Below are 5,306 nucleotides of genomic sequence, written 5' to 3' on the forward strand. Positions count from 1 at the left end.
ATGGCGGCTGGAGCTGTGCACCGCCGGACCCTCCAGTGGGCCGAGCTCTTCCGCGTCAGCCGGGGTGCGTCTGCAGCAGGCAGCCGTGGAGCCCCAGATGCACCTGGGCGGCGGCGGCGGCACCAGGCGGCGGCAACAGAGCAGAAGATCACCTGGTCGTGGCAGCTGGACGGCATCAGGAATATTGTCTTGAACAACCCTCGGAAAAGAAATGCCCTTTCTCTCCCCATACCGAGGTCTCTCCGTGAGGACATCCTGCGTGATATTGAAAGCCCCGATGTGCCAGTCATTCGGTGTCTCCCCCCCTCACAGCTGCCTTTCTCATGCTCCTTATGGAACTGTCGCTCTATTGCTTCCAAGGCCCCTGTCATCCAGGACTTGTTCTTCTCTAGATCTCTCCACCTCCTTGCTCTTACTGAAACCTGGCTTCCTGCCCATGATACCGCCATCTCTGCTGCCCTCTCTCTTGGAGGACTCTCTTTCTCTCACTCGAGTCGCCCAGAGGGTCGAGGTGGTGGTGTGGGTCTTTTATTATCGAGTTTGTGCCAGTTCCAACCTCTTTCCATTCCACCTTCACACTGCTTCTCCTCCTTTGAGGCACATGTGGTGAGACTCTTCACTCCGCTGCGACTGCGTGTTGCAGTTCTCTACCGCCCCCCTGGCTCATCCTCTAAATTTCTCTCTGATCTCGACTCATGGCTGTCCTTTCTCCTCTCTGACAACTCTCCTACTCTGATCTTGGGTGACTTCAATATCCATGTGGATGACCCTCACGATGCTGCAGCTCTACGATTTCGCTCCTTATCTTCCTCTTACGATCTTAAGCTCTGCTCTGAAGCACCCACCCATTCCCTTGGACACTGTCTGGATCTTGTCCTCACTCGGAACTGCTCTGTCCTGGACTTTTCTATTGCTGACTTTCCTCTGTCAGATCATCATCTAGTCTCTTTCAATATCACTCACAATCCCCCTCCTTCACGTCCCGCTTCACGCCCTTGTCGTGACCTGCATTCTATCAACTACGAGGCTTTTTCTCAGGCTTTAGCCTCCTCTCTCCCTTCTGTCTACACAGCCGTCTCCTTGGACTCAGCCGTCTCCTCCTTTAACTCCTCCTTATCTTCAACTCTTGATAATCTTGCTCCATCTACAACTCGGATAGTTCGCCCCTCTCAACCCCAACCGTGGCTCACCTCTTTCCTCCGCTACCTTCGCTCTTGTTCCCGGGCAGCCGAACGCCTGTGGCGTAAGACCAAGGACTGGGCGGACTTTGTCCACTACAAATTTGTTCTCTCCTCCTTCTCTTCTGCCATTTCACTGGCCAAACAGCAGCACTACTCAACGTTGATCCAGTCAAATGCTAAGCACCCTCAGCGGCTCTTCGCGTCCTTCAATTCTCTTCTGAAGCCTAATCCGCCATCTCTCCCCGCCTCTCTGTCTGCCAACGACTTTGCCTCTTTCTTCAATGCTAAAATCCAAACTATACGCTCAGATCTAGCCAACTCTGCTCCGCTTCCAGCTCCTGCCCCTCACCTGTCAGTTCCTCCTTCAACTCTCTCGGCGTTCCCTTCGGTCTCAGCTGATGAACTGTCTAAAATACTGCGCTCATCGAAGCCTTCCACTTGTTCCCGTGATCCGATTCCCTCTCGCGTCTTTATTAATCTTATCCCCGCTATTCTCCCGTCCTTGCTTCACATCATTAATTCTTCTCTGTCCTCTGGTTCATTTCCTTCTGCTTTTAAACATGCTACAGTCTCTCCCATTCTCAAAAAACCCACTCTTGATCGACTATCACTGTCTAACTACCGACCTGTCTCCCTCCTGCCCTTTGTCTCAAAGATCCTGGAACGTCTGGTCTACTCTCGTTGTCTTGACTTTCTCTCTAATAACTCTGCTCTGGATCCCTTTCAATCTGGCTTCCGTCCTTTGCATTCCACTGAAACAGCCCTTACCAAGATCACCAATGATCTCCTTACTGCCAAGTCTAAAGGCCATTATTCCATTCTTATTCTCCTTGATCTAACCGCAGCCTTTGACACGGTTGATCACGATCTTCTCTTAGATTCCCTCCATGACCTTGGACTCTGTGGCTCTGTCTATAACTGGTTCGCCTCCTATCTAGAGGGTCGCTCTTTCAGCGTGTCGGCTAACGGCAGCTCGTCCTCCTCTTTTCCTCTTTCAGTTGGGGTTCCGCAAGGCTCGGTGCTTGGCCCGTTGTTGTTCTCTCTATACATGCTGCCCTTGGGCAAGCTTATTCAATCTCACGGCCTCCAATATCACCTGTATGCCGATGATACACAATTATATCTTTCATCTCCGGAACTTTCTCCAGATGTTCACGATCGTATCTCGGCATGTCTTTCAGATATCTCAGCCTGGCTGCTTCATCGTCGTTTGAAACTTAACATGGCAAAGACTGAATTGCTAGTTTTTCCTCCTAAACCTTCTCCTCACCTCTCATTCTCTCTTACTGTCAACGATGTCACGCTTACTCCGGTCAAGGAAGCTCGTAGTCTTGGCTTTATATTTGACTCCTCGCTCTCCTTTACTCCTCACATCGAGGCTGTAGCTAAATCCTGTCGTTTCTTCCTATATAATATTGCCAGGATTCGACCATTTTTGTCTGTCTCTTCTGCCAAGACTCTCGTTCACGCACTGGTTATCTCTCGGCTGGACTACTGCAACCTTCTTCTCTCTGGCCTTCCTTCGTCTCACATCAGTCCGCTGGTCTCTGTCCACCACTCTGCCGCTAAGATCATCTTCCTGGCCCGCCGCTCTGACCATGTCACTCCACTTCTGAAATCTCTTCATTGGCTTCCAATTCACTCCAGAATCCAATATAAACTTCTCCTGCTGACCTTCAAGGCTCTTCACGGTCTAGCTCCTCCCTATCTCTCCTCTCTCATCTCACACTATCGCCCCGCTCGGGCTCTCCGCTCCTCTGATGCCATGCTTCTCGCCTGCCCAAGGACCTCCACTTCCCTTACTCGGCTTCGTCCTTTTTCTTCTGCTGCCCCTTACGCCTGGAACGCTCTTCCAAAACACTTGAGAACTACAAACTCAATCACTGCTTTTAAAACTCAGCTAAAAACTTTTCTTTTCCCTATAGCCTTCAAATATTGAGTTTGTTCTGACTCTATACTATTAGCTTTACCCTACCCGGTGCCTGTTTACACTTCCCTGTGCCTGTTTGCATTCTCCTTCCCTCTTTATTGTTAACTACAACTTATTAGATTGTAAGCCTATGCGGCAGGGTCTTGCTATGTACTGTGTTATCTGTACAGCACCATGTACATTGATGGTGCTATATAAATAAATAATAATAATAATAATAATAATAATTTCAGGGGAAGGGCCAGTTTTCTCGTCCGGCCATGACTTCAGGGAACTGTCCTGTGAGCAAGGCGAGAAGCACCACCTAGAAGTCTTTGAGAGAGACCTGCTCTGTGGTTATGACTTTGCTTCCCTAGCTACCTGTCCCCGTCACCGCCAAGGTGAATGGCCTGGCTACTGCAGCCGGCTGTCAACTGGTAGCAAGCTCTGATATTGCCGTGGCCAGTGAGACGTCCAGGTTTGCCACCCCGGGAGTAAACGCTGGGCTGTTCTGCTCGACGCCCGCAGGGGCTGTGGGGAGATCTCTCCCTAGGAAGGTTGCACTGGAGATGCTGTTTGCAGGAGAGCCTATGACAGCCCAGGATGTGCTTCTGCACGGGCTCATCAGCAGGGTGGTACCAGAGGACAAGTTGGAAGATGAGACCCTGAGAGTCGCCCGCAAGATATGTGCATGCAGCCGCTCCGTTGTGTCTCTGGGGAAAGCCACTTTTTACAAACAGATTGAGCAGGACGTCAGCACTGCCTACAGAATAGCCTCCCGGGTCATGTTGGGCAACCTTGCCCTCAAGGATGGTCAGAAAGGGATTGAGGCCTTCATCTCTAAATGCAAGCCTGCCTGGTCTCATACCTGAAATGGAGTTTCCCGAAGGACACCCTTGACCTTTGAAGAACCATATAATGGAGGAAGCAGCAGCCGGGCACCTCTCCATCGTGCCTGGGTCCAGCTCCAGCTGAGAGCCCCCTCCCTTCTTCTGCCAACTGTCAACTTTAACTGCTGAACTTTGCAACTAAGATTGTAGTGCCTGAATTTGCTTTCCTTTCCCCCCTTCTCCTCCCTCCCAATCCCCTTTCCTTTTGTGTCATGTCTTTTAGATTGTAAGCCTGTGGGCAGGGACTGTCAAGAATTACTTTTGTAAGCTGGCGTGAGAGCCTTTTTTGGCTGAGTGGTGGCATAAAAATGCTTAAATAAATAAATAAATAAAATAATACAGGGCAGACGGAGGAGGTTGGGCTGAGAGTATGAAGCTGGGTCCGGCGGCCTCCCCAGCCTCCTCCCGGGACTGGCCCCTTCCACCCGTCTCCACGCACAGAGAGGCAGCCAGAGGGCTCTGCCTGCACTGCCTGTGAGTGGCCGGGGGCGCAGTTTAGTGGCTCCAAAGTTGGAGCCCTGCCTCCGACCTCAGAGCCAGTAAATGGAACAAAACCAGGAGCCAGAGGACGCCTCTCTAAATGTTTTTGACCCACCTGGTCCATTTGTTCTAGCCAAAGCAAAACAAAAAAGCCTGCTCTAAAACATGCAAAATTAAGAACCACCTTAATGACACAATTATAGGACAACAAGCAGCCAGTAGCGGTTTCTGCTCACGAGCGCTTGAACATTCAGGAGGATGAACTAATTGATGTAGTGGGAGGGAGGGAGGGAGGGAGGGAGGGAGGGAGGGAGGGCTGGCCCAGTTGGAAGGTGGCGTGTGAGGGTCCCCCCACCCCCGTACCACAGTCATTTTGGGTAATGTAGTGAGGTGGTCATTCTCTGCACAATTGAGAAACCGTTCCCAGAGGCACCTGGTTGGCCATTTTTGGAACAGGATGCTGGACTGGATAGAACTTTGGGTGGATCCAGTATAGCTCTTTCTTATGTTCTTTCCATCATACTTGTCATGTTTAGGCTCCTGGGCCACGTTTCCCCCAGTCGGTGTTCGCGTCAGACGGCAGATGTCCACCAGGAGGCAGCATTGAAGCCACAGTGGTGCTTGCTGTAGCTGCCCCCCCCCCCCTTGATGGCACTGAAGGGTGGTTTCTTCTGCCCAGTCTGGATGTGGCCCCTGAGCCAAGTGCCCTGTCCCTGGGCCGGAAGGAGGAGAGAGGACAGGTGTGGTCCACATGAAAGACTTCAGGATCAGATCAAAGCTCCGTCTCATGCAGCTTCCTCTTTCCAGCCAGGTGCCTCTGAAGCTCAGTAGGGCAAGAAGGTGCGC

At 51.5% G+C, this 5,306-nt stretch overlaps 1 pseudogene; it reads left to right on the forward strand.

Annotated features, from left to right (window-relative positions):
- LOC134411875 (enoyl-CoA hydratase domain-containing protein 3, mitochondrial-like) lies at nucleotides 1-4,164 on the forward strand (annotated as a pseudogene).
- Nucleotides 4,165-5,306: the final 1,142 nt, after the last annotated feature.

The sequence above is a fragment of the Elgaria multicarinata genome, chromosome 1 (assembly GCF_023053635.1).
Source record: "Elgaria multicarinata webbii isolate HBS135686 ecotype San Diego chromosome 1, rElgMul1.1.pri, whole genome shotgun sequence".
Lineage (NCBI taxonomy): Eukaryota > Metazoa > Chordata > Lepidosauria > Squamata > Anguidae > Elgaria > Elgaria multicarinata.